Source organism: Tamandua tetradactyla, chromosome 4 (assembly GCF_023851605.1).
Source record: "Tamandua tetradactyla isolate mTamTet1 chromosome 4, mTamTet1.pri, whole genome shotgun sequence".
Lineage (NCBI taxonomy): Eukaryota > Metazoa > Chordata > Mammalia > Pilosa > Myrmecophagidae > Tamandua > Tamandua tetradactyla.
In genome coordinates, this window is record NC_135330.1 from 185,638,808 (window position 1) to 185,655,354 (window position 16,547).

Genomic DNA, 16,547 nt, shown 5'->3' on the forward strand with positions numbered 1-16,547 from the left:
AGCCCAACTACCCCTAAAGACTGGGATCCAAAGATCAAAGGTGATGGTGGAATTATACAGAGAAGTTAGGATTTAACAAACGAATATAATTGCTGAATTGTTGAATTGATATTTCTTTTAGCTCCAGTATTTTAGAGCAGCTGGAAGTAAAAACCTAACATTGTGGAATTGTAACCCATGCCAAACTCTGAAATCTGTTCTTCAACTAATATGGCGAGATGCTTTGAAATTTATGACTTTTTTGAATACATGTTATTTTTCACAAAAAAAGAAAAAAAAGTCAATTGTAATGATAAAAAAAAAAATTATCCCTTCTAGCCTCCTATGTTCTGGAGCAGCTAGAAGGAAAAATCTGATGATGGTATGGTAGTCCATGACAAACTCTGGGAACTGTCCTGTAACTGTTTGTTGAAGAGTGCTTTGTAAACTATTGCTTTTATCTCTCTTTGCTTTATATATGTTATATTATACAATAAAAAAGTTTTTAAAAAAAGCAGACTAATATGAAAAAAGCCCTACCAGATTATTCACTAACTGCTATAATGTTATATGAAAATAATTAGAATTAAAAAATAAACTTGGGCAGTTTTGAAATGTGGTATAAATAATCAACAGTTATTTGTTTTCTGAAACATTGAGGTATTCCTACCAACTGTTTTCCCAATTTTTTTTGGAAAAGCACGTAAAAGAAATCATAAGGAAAACACCCAGTAATACTTTCTTAATTTCTCTTAAAAAGTTAAGTTAAATTTTTTAACTTTTTAAATTGTAAAATATAGCATACAAAGCAAAGAAAGAAAAAAGCAATAATTTTCAAAGTACATTTCAACAAGTAGTTACAGAACAGATCCTTGAGTTTTTCATGGGCTACCATTCCACCATCTCAGATTGTCCCTTCTAGCTGGTCTAAATCACTGGACGCTTGAAAGACTATTAATAGATTGACTCAGTGGCCATAATAATTTATTAAATCCCATTTCCTCTTTTATATCTCCTCCTTCTCCTTTAATCCTTCTCCCAATCTATAGGGATCTTTGGGCAGTGCTCATTTTGACTTTTTCATGTTGAGAAGGGTCATAACACTAAAAGGATAAGGGAGATGTAATTAATTCATAATTTTGCAAAGGCTGCTCCCTGTGAGTTTCAGGGTTTATCTGACCTACGAACCCTCTGGGAATTATACATTCCAGAAAGGCAAAACTAGTGCGTGAAACCTTTACAGAGTCTCAGTTTGAGCCGTAGGTGTTCTAAAGAGTCAACAGGAATGATGTTGGTTGGGGTTTGCAAACCATGGCGATTAGCCCTATCTAATTAAAGCTTGCATAATAGTAACCTCCAGAATAGCCTTTTGATTCTATTTTATCTCTCTTAGCCACTGATTCCTTATTTTATTATACATCTTTTCCCCATTTTGGTCCAGAAGGCATTGTTGCTCCCATGGTGCCATGGCCAGACTCATCCTGGGGAGTCACACCCCACGTTGTCAGGGAGACTTTCACTCCTGGATATGATGACACAACAGGGGTGGGGTAGAGTACTGGTTTTCCTTGCAGAGTTGGGCTTAGAGAGAGGCCACATCTGAACATGAAAAAGGTTTCCTGGAAGCAACTCTTTGTCCTCATTATAGGTAGTCTTAGCTTCTCCACTACAAAAATAAATTTCATAGGGGTAAGTTTCAAAATCAAGGGCTTGGCCTATTTTCTTGGGAGTCCCCAGTGGTTGAGAGAGTAACTGAGGCTTCTCGGATAGGAAAGTTTAATACTTAAACTATTAAAAAATATATATGTATATTTCCTCTTTGGACTCTCAAGGGACTCTACCAATACTCTGTAGTTATCAGCCTACCATAGTCTGGGATGTATCCATGTATTACATAAGCTATGCAGAATTAAAAGGCCTCGATCCCATTCTGACCTCTGGGAGTTTGGATTGTTTAAATGAGCTGTCCAGACATGTTAATTTAGATGGTGTGTTAAAAATTTAGGTTCTAGACATAATAAACCTCTCTGCCTTTAGTCTCATACAGTAAGTGAAGATCATCTTCACTTCACTTACACTATCATCTTTTACCCTGCATTCTAATTTACCTTAGACCCAGCAGATTGCCTTTGTTTTAAACTCTGAGGGATAATTTCTTTTTCAGCTACTTTAACTGTTATTGTATATAGCTATGCTAACTTTCAGGGCTGCAGCACTCCATTTCTGGGACTTAGGTGTCACAGAGCTAGTCAAAATTCCAGGGAACTACACATATAGCTCTTTGTCTCAGAAAGAATCCCATTTCTTCTTTGTATTTTTAAATTGTGTAATATAACATATGCAAAGCAAAGAAAGCAAAAAGCAATAGTTTTCAAAGCATTCTTCCGCAAGTTGTTACAGGACAGATGCAAAAGTTTGTCATGGGCTACCATACCATCATCTCAGATTTTTCCTTCTAGCTGCTCCAGAACACTGGAGGCTAGAAGGAATAAGTGATTGCTTTATCATCATAATCAACTGTTTTTGCTTGAAAAATAACATATATATGTATAAAAGCAATAAATTTCAAAGTGCAGTGCAACAATTAGTTGTAGAACAGATTTCAGAATTTGGTATGTGTTACAATTCCACAATTTTAGGTTTTTACTTCCAGCTGCTCTAAAATACTGGAGACTAAAAGAACCATCAATATAATGATTCAGCAAGCATACTCGTTCGTCAAATCCTACCTTCTCTGTATAACTCCCCATTACTTTTGATCTTTTCCCCAGTCTTTAGGGTTATTTGGACTATGGCCATTCTACCTTTTTCATGTTAGAAGTGTCTGTCAATAATATGGGTTAGGGAGATGGAAATAGTTGATGTTCTAGAGAGGCTGGCTGCTCTGCATTTCAGGATTCATCTGGTCCAGATGGAGGGTGTAGGTTTCTGGAAAGTTACCCTAGCACATGAAACCTTTGTAGAATCTTATATATTGTCCTAGATATTCTTTAGGATTGGCTGGGATGGTTTTGTTTGGGGTTTGGCAAGTTATGATAGGTAGCAATGTCTAACTGAAACTTGCCTAAGAGTGAACTCCAGAGTAGCCCTCAACTCTATTTGAACTCTCTCAGCTACTGATATCTTATTTGTTATGCTTTTCCCCCTTTTCAGTCAGGATGGCATTGTTGATCACATGGTGCCAGGGCTAGTCTCATCCCTGGAAGTCTCTTCCATACCACCAGGGAGACTTTTACCCCTAAATAGACTCTCATTGTATTATAAGTATTTTTGGAGAGAGACCTTAGCATATTTGTTCTTTTGTTTCTGGCTTATTTCACACAACACATTGTCCCCAAGGTTTATTCAGTTTGTTGTGTGCCTCTGAATGTCCTTTTTATAGCCACGCTATGTTCCCATCATATAAATGTATCACCGTTCGCCATTGTGCTTCTCAGTCATCATATCCTTTGGCTCCCTCTATCTATTGGGAGTCATGGATAATGTCCAAAAATAAACAAAACATGTCTCACAGTATCCTCACTCAGTTGTACAATCAGCAGCACTCTCAGTTTTAGAAAATTTTCCTTGGTCCATATTCTAGTTTGCCAGCTGCTGCAATGCAATATACCAGAAACAGAATGGCTTTTAAAAAGGGGAATTTAATAAGTTGGCAGTTTACAGTTCTAAGGCAAGTCTATAGAAATGTCCAATCTAAGGCATCCAGGGAAAGATACCTCAGTTCAAGAAGGCCAATGAAGTTCAGGGTTTCTTTCTCAAGTGGAAGGGCACATGGCAAACACAGCGTCATCTGCTAGCTTCTTCTCCTGGCTTCCTGTTTCATGAAACTCCCCGGGAGGCATGTTCCTTCTTCTTCTCCAAAGGTCGCTGGCTGGTGGACTCTGCTTATCGTGGCTATGTCATTCTGCTCTGCTTTCTCTGAATCTCTTATTCTCCAAAATGTTTCCTCTTTTATAGGACTCCAGTAAACCAATCAAGACCCACCCAAATGGGTGGAGACACATCTCTACCTAATCCAGTTTAACAACCACTCTTGATCAAATCACATCTCCAGGGAGATGATCTAATTACAGTTTCAAACATACAGTGCTGAAGAGGGATTAGAAGAAGTGGCTGCCTTTACAAAATGAGATTAGGATTAAAACGTGGCTTTTCTAGGGTACATACATCATTTCTAACCAGCACAGTCCATAATGACAAAGAACCAGCAAACAGAGCATCAGCACCTATAAAGTCGAAACTATCCCTTATCACTTGTCTCCCCCCACCCCAATTAATTGCCTCTTGTAGTGCTTTGATACTGTTGATGTCTTCCTGTTAACTATTGGCCATAGCATGTGTTTTTGGTCTTTCCCCATGTCCCCCTACTATTACTTCTTTGTTCACTATCGAAAGATTGAAATAGCTCATGTGATAACTCATTTATAATGGTAGATTTAATCAGGGGGATACATTCCCTTTCAGTCATATTCACCTTCACTATGACAATGTTATTTATAAACCTGCTAATTGGTTACCCTCCCTTCTATCCGTTCCCTTGCATTTAGATTCACCCTCTTTGGATAGCCTTTCCTTCATCTCTAGCTTTTGTGTACCTGTAGCTCTCCAGTGTACCAGAGTCATAACAGTGAAATCATACTGTATCTGTCCTTTTGTGTCTGATTTATTTCACTCAGTATACTTAATACCAAAATTATTTTCTTTAAAGAAACAGGCTAATTCAAATTAGCATTAATTTATTGTTTTATGTGGGATAAATTCTATCAGCAGCACTTAAAGTTTGGGCTTTACTTTTTGTGATGCTTCTCATTTCTTTTTCTGAACAAAAATTATCAGATTTGCTAATAGTTTAATATCAGAGATTTTTTAGTCTGAATTCTAAACTAGCTTCCAGATCTTAGAAATAGCATAACTGTTTGTCACTCTTCCACATCCTTCCATCATTAAATTCAATTTACTAACTTCTCCCACTTCCATTGCCACTCCCACTACATGAGGCCACCATCATCAACTTCTGACCAGTCTACTGCAACAGTTTCCCAAATGCATTCTACTATTGCTACCCTCCAGCCATTTTCCAGATTCTGCTTAGAATTTGTATCAAATTGTATCACTCTTTCACTTACAATCTCTAGAGTAAAATTGAAATTCTTTAGCATTACTGATTTAGTTTTCTTGTCTGCTCAAGCAAATAATATGCAATGGGTTGACTTAAACAGTGGAGATTTAGTATTTCATGGTTTTAAGTCTAATAGAAATAAAAATAAAGGCATCATCAAGGGGAAGTGTTTTTCCAAGACTGGTGGTGGTGGTGGCTGCTGATCATAGGCTCTTCTATCATATGGCAATGCACATGGCAGCCTCTTCTGGCCTCTCTCTTCTGGGTTCTGTTGATGTTTAGCTGCTGGAAGTTCCCTCTTTGGCTTTCTATCTGAATTTAATTCTGCTTATAAAAGACTCCAGTAATAGGATTAAGATCCATCCTTATTGAGGTGGATCACACCTGAACTGAAGTAACCTCTTCAGAAGGCCCTATTAACGATGGGTTCACACTCATAGGAGTGGAACTAAATTTCAGAATATGTTTTTCTGGACTACATAGGTACAAAGCCCCATTTGAAGTTACTCCAGCCTAGCTCTTTACCATCATCTTGTGACACTCTTTCCCTTGATCTTTCATCCAATTGTACAAGTTTAGTTTTTCCTTCCTCTGCTTCTCAGAACATTTTTGTTCTAGTTCTAATGGTTAGTCTTTTGGCAGATCTCACTTTAAATGCCACTTCCTTACAAAGGACTTCCATGATCCTTAGCATAGTTCTCCATGGCTATTCCCTATGACATTACTCTATTTATTTCCTTCCTAGCACTAACTGTAATTATTTTAAACATTTTGTTGATTCCCCAGTAATTAGCTCTTTAATAATACAGGCTAAACATTCCAGGAGGACAGGAACTACGTCTGTCTTTTTCACTGCTATATCCTAATATTTATCATAGTACCTGACATAATTTAGATCTTCAATATTTTTAGAATGAATGAACAAGAAGGATCTTAATAAAAGTTCTATAGTGTGTTGATAACAATGACTAACTTTTGTTATCACAGCAAAATATCAGTTGATGAAACTTTCCTAAATTCCATCAAGCTCTATAAGTACTTTTATTACAATTTTTTTCCTTTATTATATTTAAAGAGTGATGGTTAGATCTAAAATTAGTTCCTTATCACTACAGATGTGGTGTCTCAAAAACATTTTCCACAAAACCATTTTATATCACATTACATAAATAAATGCTAGTGTTTTTATCTATCAGTGACTACAAACTACCTAAGAATGCTGCTTTTCCATAGAGGGATCCTTAGTTTTGATTTCTTACCCATATTTTAGGGTTGAAACAGCGCTATTTGTAGGAAGGCAAAAGTGTAACTGTGCAACTGCAGAGTACTCTCCACTGTGATTCTTAAAAATCTTTTTACCTATTTGACAACAGCAAAATTTTGATGATAGCCAAATAAAATTGAATGACAATTTTATTCTTCTAGATATCACCAGTTCTTTACATAATCTCTTCTTCATTTCCACGCCATTTAATTAAAAAAAAAAAGTGGCAGTACATGGTTTTTGTGGGGAGATATAAATGTTAGAGAAAACATTCTTTAAGTAGAAAATATTTGTGCTATCTATCAAAATGTTCACAATAGTCATCCTTGGCTGGCAGGATTATTGGTAATTTTTTTTCTATTGCAGTTTTTAGGTTTTCCAAGTTTTATTTTTATTTTTTTCACTGAGAATGTATTTCTTTCTTTGGGAATTAGGAAACATATTTAAAAATATATGTGTTTCAGTTTGCTAAGGATGCTGGAATGCAATATACCAGAAACGGAATGGCTTTTAAAAAGGGAATTTATTAAGTTGCAAGGTTATGGTTCTAAAGCCATGAAAATTAAAGCACCAGCCAAAGGTACCTTTACTCAAGAAAGGCTGATAGTGTCCAGAACATCTCTGTCAGCTGAAAAGGCATGTGGTTGGCATCTGCTGGGGTCTATGGCTTCTGGACACCTCTCTCAGCTGGGAAGGCACATGGTTATAACTGCTAGCTTTCTCCCCTCATTTCATAAGGCTTTCCAGGGGAACTTTTCCTTCTGCATCTCCAAAAGGTATCTGACTGTGCGGGCTCTGTTGTCACTGAATCTTTCTCCAAAATGGTTCCAGCTTAAAGGGCTCCAGTACGCAACCCCACCTTGAATGGGTGGAGACACATCTCCATAGAAACCATCTAATCAAAAGTTAGCACCCACAATTGGGTGGGTCACATCTCCACGGAAACAATAAAAAAGATCCCATCCAACAATATTAAATGAGGATTAAGGAGCTGGCTTTTCTGGGGTACACAACAGCTTCAAACTGGTACAATATATATGCTATAATTTCGAACTGTTAGATCTGATTTGTTTTAAGTTGAACTCTCTCAGAGAATAGGTACCTAGTATAGAAATTCAATAAATAATGTTTGGTAATATAAGGAAATCTTAAATGGGCAAAAATTAAGCCTCAAAAATAATTATTTTCAGTTGATGATTTTATAAGATCATAGAATTTTATTGCTAGAAAGGACCTCAGAGATCATCTTATACAACTTCCCCTTAAAACTTTTTTCTGTTATCTAGGAAGTATCTCTAAAGCACAGCCTACTCTGGGTAGACTATTCTGCACGGATATAATATGAGAACTATGATAGCTTCTATTCTCCATCATGAGCCAGGGAATCTTTGTTAAAAATACACATAAAAACACTTTTAATTATTAAATAATAAATCACAGGAACTCCGTGGAAGGGAATCTTCACATAAGGTGGAAAAGTTGGTAAGGGTTTTCTGGAGACACTGGGACCCCAAGGGGTGAGATTCTTTTGCTTTCTCTAGAATAGTGTTTTTCAAACCACAATTTACAAAGTATGACCACTATTTATTTCAAAAGGAAAAAACAAGAAAAAGGGAAAAAATAGTGTAGACTAGATTTAAGTAGACTAGAATAGAAAATATGAAAATGCATCTAAGGTAGTAAAGGAAATTCTTCTACCTAACTTTTCTTTCAGTTATATAGGTACACGTATAAGTAGATAGGTGCTGCATTCCGATGTACAATACATATCCTAGAATGGGTCATGGTTAAAAACATGTATGTCATAGGTCTAGAATGTATTATTATTTTTGTTATGTTTTAATCATCTAAGACAATATATTTTAGAGATAATTTTTAACAATTAGGAGAAAATTATCACAGAGGCAGCAGTTTTTTTTCTTTGCCTCAGTTTCCTCATCTATGAACAGGGAGAATTAATATTATCTAGGGTTGTTAAGGGGATCATGTGTTAATAATCATAATAATCACAATGAATGCAGAACAATACCTGATACATGGTAAATACTGTACAAGCAGTTTGTGAAATAAAACTGCACATTTGATTTGTATTCTAACTTGTCAGGCCCTCACCCTTTCTCCACAATAATAAAATAAACCGTGTTACTCTTTTGACTATTATAATACAAAATATCATGCCTAAACTAACAATTATTTTAAATTATTTTGTTCAATCCTATTAGAAGCACCTTGTTTAGGAGTACTATTTTTAATATAGCTATTAGCTACATTAAATTTGTTTTGGTCTTTTTTCCTTCTCTAGACCATCTTCCTCAGTTCTTCCCTGTTAAAGTATAATTTTTTTTCTTTTCATAAATAAAAGTTAAAATTCTAGGCTACATTAACTCTCCATTTCCCAGCCAAAAGAAATTCTTTGATCTCAACTTTTAGTCTCCTACTGTCCACCCTTGGATGTTGACAGATTATATTAAGAGACTGATACCATAAAATCACAGCTTTCAATAGTTGGTCCACCCTACCTGGCGCTAAACAGAGAAATGAGTTTCTGGGTGAGAAAGTGAGCTTTAATACAGGAGCATATGTAAGGAACTGGAGGAAATCTTTCCAAGAGCAGTCTGAAGTGAGATAGGGGACTTGGGCTTTTATAGCCCAAGGAGACAAAAAATGTCAAGGGTCCAGAGGAAAACAGAAAATATTACAAAAAAAACAACTGAGTAATTGTCATAGGATTCATTAAAATTGAGTAATGATTACTTGGTTCATTCTTGTGTGGTCAGCACATCCTGCTATCTTATAGGTACTCCTCTCTTTGCTGACTATTCATGCATCTCAGATCTTCAGGCAAGAAGGTGCTGATTTATTAGTACATATGGTTTTCTGGAACCATTCCATCCTGCTTTAGGATGTTATCTTATTTATGCAAGTAAAGCTGAGAAGGTCTGGTTAATGTAACTAGGAACAGAGAGTAAACTTTTGAGATTAGATCAACAGCAAGCAATTCCAGCAAAGCGATTTAAGCTTTAGATGAATCAAAGCTACTTGAGTGAAGAGATAATAATAAAATTTTCTAGCCACCAAAGACTATTTTAAACATTTTTTAACTAAACAAATATATTGAGCATCTTCCCAACTATCCAGCTATCAACACCTTTCAAGAAAACAAAGACTATGGTTTGAAGGACATTTCTTCCAAGGTTACTTGATCTGACCTGTTTGTTCTATATAGTATTATTCTTCTTATTATTTTATTATATGCTGGAAAAATAGCAGTGGTGAAAATATCAATATATTTTGGTTGCTTACAAAGTATTACCAAGAATATTTCTAAAATTCCATTGAGTCAATTATGAATTAATAATAAAAGCATTGGTTGAGGTTTTACAAAGTGTGAGGTGCATTCGTAAATGTTTGTTCACTTAACTCCCCCAAAAGCTGTATGATGGGAATTTTTGTTGACATTTTATACATGATGGAACTGAAGCTTAAGGAACTTAACACTATACTTAATATCATTCAACTAGATGTTGGTAGAACCAGAACTTGGACCAGTCTGGCTCCTGACCTGTGTTTATAATTATTATGTTCCATTGCATCTCAATTGTTGGTGAGCTCTTGGTTTCTGAAAAAACAAATATACTTAACACTTTTATATCATCTTCACAGAAGTTATTTGGTGTTTACTGCAACTCTGAGTTGTTTTATAGTGAGGAAAACTGAGGTTGAAAGAGAGAAGATGACTTGTGCATTTGTGTGGCCAAAAAGGTATCTGAAAGGCAAGCCTTATGCTCAAGTCTTTATTATGCCTCTCTGCAATGCTTGGTGTGCTTTTATGATTACTATGAATAACTACTAATATTTATTTATTTACTAACATCTTTAATGAGATATAATTGACATACCATACAAATCATCCATTTAAAATGTACAATTCAACATATTTTAGAATATTTACAGAATTGTCAAACCACAACAGTCAATTTTAGGAGGTTTATATCACTCCCCAAATAAACCCATTTTCTTTAGTTATCACTTCTCAGTTCTAACCCCATGCACCCCATCTCCATAGCCCTAAGCAATGACTAATATTTGAAACTATTGCTTTTCTGTTCTGTATATTTAACATAAATGGACTCACAATATGTGGTCTATTGTGACTGGCTACTTTCACTTAGTATGTTTTCAAAGTTCACCCATGTCATAGCATGTCATCAGAACTTCATTTCTTTTTGTATCTGAATAATATTCCTTTTATGGATATACCACAATTTGTTTATTCATTCATCAGCTGATGCACATTTGGGTTGTTTCCATTTTTGGCAATTATGAATAGTGCTTACATGAACATTCCAATACTTATTTTTTAATAAAAAGTTACATTGTGGCAATATATATGTATATATATTTTTTGTCATTTTAACCATTTTTAGGTCCACAATTCAGTGGCACTAATAACTGTAACAAGATTTGTGCAATCATTACCACTCTCTATTTCTAAAATGTTTCAGTATTCCAGGCATTCTATAGAGTAAATAATAACTACTCATTCCCCTTTCCCCAGCCCCTGGTAGCCTCTAATCTATTTCCTGTCTGTATGAATTTGCCTATTCAGGTATTTCAAATAAATGGAATTAAACAATATAGCATTTTTTTGTGTCTGGTTTCTTTGACTCAGTATAAGGTTTCTTTTTTTTTTTGACTTTTAAAAGGGGGAATTTAATGAGTTGCCACTTTACAGTTCTAAGGCCAAGAAAATGTCCCAATTAAAACAAGTCTAAAGACATGTCCAATCAAAGGCATCCAGGGAAAGATACCTTGGTTCAAGAAGGCCGATGAAGTTCAGGGTTTCTCTTTCAAGTGAGAAGGCACATGGTGAACACAGTCAGGGTTTCTCTCTCAGCTGGAAGAGCACATGGCAAACATGGCGTCATCTGCTAGCTTTCTCTCCTGGCTTCCTATTTCATGAAGCCCCCCAGGAGGCATCTTCCTTCTTCATCCAGGGAAGGTCACTGGCTGGTGGACTCTCTGCTTCGTGGTACTGCAGCATCCTCTGCTATCTCTGAATCTCCCTCTCTAAAATGTTTCCTCTTTTATAGGACTTCAGAAACTAATCAAGATCCACCTAAACGGGTGGAGACATGTCCTCCCCAATCCAGTTTAACAACCGTTCTTGACTAAATCACATCATCCAGGAAGATGATCTCATTACAATTTCAAACATACAGTATTGAATAGAGATTATTCTACCTTTATGAAATGGGATTTATATTAAAACATGGCTTTTCTTAGGGGGCATACTTCCTTTCAAACCAGCACATTCCACCCTCTGGCCCCTAAAAAAGACATGTTTTTCCCATATACAAAATACATTAACTTCCTAACAATATCAGAAACCTTAAACCTTTCAGTAGCAATACAATGAAGTACAAAATTAGAGACAGTATAAAATCTCATCAAGTCAGTTACAGGCATGGTCTGTCCTAAGGCAAAATTCTCTCCATTTGCTCTGGACCTTTGAAAACTCATAACAAGTTATTTGTTGCCAACATATAAAGGAGGAATAGTCATAGGGTACATATACATCTTTCCATAGGGAGGAAGGAACACAGGGGTCACAGGACCCATACAGTTTCGAAAACCCGCAGGGCAAAGTCCATTAGATTTCAAAGTCTGAGAGTCATTTATCCTCAGGGCTTTAGAAAGTGGCAGTCCCACCCTTTCCAAATGCCTACGCCTGCCTCTCTCTGAATGCAACCTTGGGGGATATTGGGGAGACCACCTTTCTCTCGGCTCCACCCTCTCCAAGCATTGGGGCCGCACCCGGGCTCTCTGCCATCTCTGGGGCACACGCTCAACCCCTCCATGTGGTGGCAGCCAGGCTCTCCCCAAACCCCAAGGAATGTGCTTCACCTTCTCCAAGGCCTGAGGCGGCATGACTCTTCCACTGCAACGAGGTGGAAGGCCCATTCTCTGCCTTTGGGGCAAACTCACCCTCGCCACATGCTTGGGTAGTATAAGGTTTCTAGAGGTTCATTCATGTTGTAGCATTTATTGGTACTTCATTTCTTTTTGTGTCCAAATGAAATTCTACATTATTCTGTTGACTGACAGTTGGATTATTTCCACCATTTGGCTTAAATGAATAATATTGATATGGAAATTTATGTACAAGTATTTGTTTGAGTTACTTGTTTCAATTCTTTTGGGCATGTATCTAGGAGTGAATTGCAGGGTCATATGGTAATTTAACATTTATCTTTTTGAGTAACCTCAAACTTTTTCCACAGTGGGTTGCAATATTTTATATTCCAGTCATCAGTGGATTAGGGTTCCAGTTTCTCCACATCCTTGGCAACACTGCTATTTTTTGGTGTTTATTTTTAAAATTTGAGCCATCCAACCAGGAGGAAGTAGTGTGTAAAGTGAGAACGGGAAGTATGTCTGCATTCTCATGTTATTTTTAAAGATCTTTATATAAAATTAAAGTATAATTTTTATTTAAGTTATGATATACAACACTGTCCTTTCACTTCTAAATTCTCATTTAAAGTTCTCCCTGGGTCAGGCGATGGTGGTGCAGTGGCAGAGTTCTTGCCTGCCTACCAGTGGCCCGGTTCGATTCCCAGCGCCTGCCCATGAAAATAAAACATTTCTCCCAGCTATCATGCCAGACAACCAATCAAAGTTTTCATGGACAAATTGACCTGAATGAAGGACTAAAAAAATTGGAAAAATATATATAACTGAAATTAGTGTTCTTGTAAGTAATTATGAAACAATAATGCCAAAGAATTTTTAGCTGGCTAGAGCTTCCTGAAACTGAACTTCATGTGGCAACGTAATCTATCATTTAAGTGTGTGACAGTTTATTTCAAGGTAACTCTACTCAACGCTTCTCACTATAAGGGAACTGCTGGTATTTCAATAACACATGGTAACAGAAAAGGGATAGTATATATTTTCATTGAATTACTGATTTCCCTTTGAATGTGTTTAATTAGTAACGGAGGAATATTTCCGCTGTGCCGACGATGACATCAAGACCATGTAAAACAGGATTCTGGAAGATACAAACTACAAGATACACTAACACATTGAAAAATGTGAAAATTTACAATTGTTAAAAAGCTTATCTACGGAAAAAGTATTAATATTGTGAAAAAGCTTGTTCAAATGCCAATTGTGGATTTATAATAATGAGTATTATGACACTTAGCCCCAGGTAGAAAGGCTACTTGGTATTCATTCTATAGTCTCATATTAATTTTTATTCCTGATGAAGTTACTGAATCCTCCATTACTACTAGATTATGCTCTGTATGTGGCCTTTATTATTAGAATTCACGTCTCAGTCTTTACAGAGTCCTTCATGGATGATTAACTTTATTAAGAACTTCATGTTCATCATCACGGAGTTGAACGTTAAATGGTAACATCACATCTCTACTTATTCAAAGCCAGCGATGTCAGATATTGGTGAAACTGAGAAGTCCAATTCACCCATCCATTTATTTCCCAACGCCAACAGTTGTAATCCCACTAACAACAGCTAGGGCGAGATGGAAAAGCATCACTTAGTTCTTTACGTGGGATCTAGGAAATCGTGCAGCACCATTATGTCCGCCGAAGACCTAGGTGTAGACGATAAACAAAAGAGAGGACCCCACCCCCACCCCATCCGCGTGTCTTCCGGGCTCTCCGCGTCCCCTAGGCGCACGGCGTCCGCACTTTCCCCGCAACGCTCGGGGCGTCTCCCTGCGGGGTGAGGCCCTGGTTGGGCGAAGCGACGGAGCAAACTGGCGTGAAGCTTCCATCCACCTTGAGGACCAGGAGCCGTGGAAGGGAGCTGAGGGGGCAGACAGTGACTGCGGAGGGAGACGGCGGCGCACAGGCACCCGCCGGGTAGCCCTGGTCCAGGGAGCCCGCAGCTTCCTCCATCTTGGTCCATGGAGGAGGAGCGGCGTCGGGGTCTCTCCGCCGTCGCGCTGCCCTCCACGGACCTGAGCAGCCGCTGGGACCAGGGCGTTCCCTTGGCCGATGGCCGACTACAGCGGGGCTGATAAGGGCCGCCGCCAGCCCCTCCATGCATGGCTTTGAATTGGCCCCTAGTTCCCACAGCAATCCCCACAAAATGGAGGACGTCGTCTCCTGCTGGTGTAGCCATGACGGGCGTGGGGGAAGACTCCCCACGGGCCAAGGCTGGTGATAGGGCCCGCACGTCTTCCAGAACCTTCGGTACCCCCTCGCCCGCCCTCGGCTCCAACGCCCACGTTCTGTCGCTCCGCCCTTCCCCTCCCCAGTCTTGGCCCTCAAGGAAACGGGCAGGAGGGCGTTTGGGGACATCGAGGCCGTCTCTTGTGGGGCAGGTGGCTGCGGGTGCCGCGAGGCCCGTGTGGCCAGTCCCGAGAAGGAACTGCCAAGCTCCTGTCTCTAGCCGTCCTCGATCTCGGAGAGCACGCACCCTGGGGATCGAGTCGCGGTCCGTGCGGCGGGCCCCGAAACTCGGGCGCCCAACCCTGACGGACGGGTGGGGGCGGGGCGGCTGGGGGCGGGGCGGGGCGGGGACGGGCCCGAGGGGAGGGTTATGAGGGGAGGAGAACGGGGACGCCGGGGGTGTGGCCTGCACCTGACGGACATTCGTTTGGACCACCCCATCAAGGGGGTCCTGAAGGAAGGCAAAGCCGCCCAATAGACGTACGGAAGGCGGCGGGCCCGCCCTCCAGCCCTGGCCAATAGGGGCCTGCGGGCGGGGTCTGGGCTCGGCTTTGCTGCTGCCGCCGCCGCCTCCTCACCAGCGCTAAAGCCGGGACTGGACCGAGCAGAGTTGTGCGTGTTACCGAGGGGGTGGGCCGGGGGAGGGGAGGTTCGCTCCGCGGAGCCGCAGCCTGGACCGGGTGAGGCTCATCTCCAGGTCCTCCCGTCCTGGACCCACCGGCGGCGGGGGTGGCCGGGCGCTACGCGGTCCCGGGAGGTGGAGGTGGCGGGGAGGCGGCGATGGGTGAGGGCAGCCCCAGCCTCCCACCGCTAGGGATTTGTGCCCGCGGGCGGCCCGCCGCACAGGGCCTGGGGCTGCCGGGCTCGGTCCTGGCTCGGCGCCTTCCCGTGCGGCCCGCGGGGCGGCGAGAGCGAGGACGGTCCAGGGTCCGGGGGCGGCTGTCGGGCGGCGGTCTTGGGGAACCGTGCGGCCTGGGGAGGTCGCTGAGGTATTTTCCTTTTTCTCTGGGGGGGAGGGGCGTCTGAGTCCTGATCCCTTCTTCGGGCTGTGCCCCCCAAGGCCGAGGTCCCCAAGTTTTCCCGGGTGCTGGCGGCCGCCTCCTCCCCGCGGGGCTATCAGTCGCTTTCTTCCCTGGCGCTGCGCGGCTCTTGCTCCTCACGTATTGTTTGGCTGGGTCTCTAATGGCGGACGGGGAGGCAGCACCGCCGTTCGCCGACTGCAGGGGGGGGCAAACCTCGGGCCCAGGGCAACCGCTTGGGGCAAATATGGGACATACTGGCCCAGCGGTGACGTGACCCGCCCCTGATCTCCGAATCGGTTCCTGGAGTGACTGGGATGACTGTGTGGGGAAATTTGGGAGGGAATACAAATCCCTTCCTGGCGTCGAGGCTGCGTTCCCCCCCCCCCCCCCCCAATCTCTCCAAGGAGCAGGCTCGGCGCCCTCCAGCCCTCCTTCCAGTTAATGTCTTTCACGTGGATTTGGACCCAGAATATGTCTTGTGCTGTTTTATTTATTATTTCTAAACTTTAAGTAGGAGGGTCGCCGGGAGGTGAGTAATAATAGGCCGATCCTTCTTGACCTCTTAGGCTCTTTTCTGCCTCCCTCTGGCGGGAAGGGCTTAATGCTCCCACCAGGTTGGATGTTCTTGATCCATTTTCCATCTTTCTTCTTATCCTAGGACCAGAAATCGCTTTCAACCCAATTTGGTGCATCTTTGGCAGAAAGTGAGGAGGAAAACACCCCCATCGTGAGTCCTTTGCCCCAAATTTGTTGCTCTTTAGTGAACGTTGTCAGGTTGTAGGGGTTCAGCCTTTGCTTTTCCCTGTCCCCGTTGTTTTGAGGGGGAGGAGCTTTCCCTTGGGTAGCACCTGCCCCCTGGGCGAAGCCAGGGTTATGGTTGGTAAAGCAGCTGAGAGTGGGCGCTGCTGTTTCCACCGCTGCAGACATCGCTCCTGCTGCTGCAATACCAACC

The 16,547-nt window shown here is 40.8% G+C and overlaps 1 protein-coding gene across 2 annotated transcripts in view; it reads left to right on the forward strand.

Moving 5' to 3' along the window:
- The first annotated feature begins 14,656 nt into the window (after nucleotides 1–14,656).
- ZMYM2 (zinc finger MYM-type containing 2) overlaps nucleotides 14,657–16,547 on the forward strand; it is a 151,116-nt gene continuing 149,225 nt past the window's right edge. For both annotated transcript variants that reach the window (XM_077158794.1, XM_077158795.1), the window contains exons 1-2: nucleotides 14,657–14,838; nucleotides 16,254–16,322. The gene's annotated coding sequence lies outside the window, so the exon portion shown is untranslated. The remainder of the gene's footprint in view (nucleotides 14,839–16,253; nucleotides 16,323–16,547) is intronic.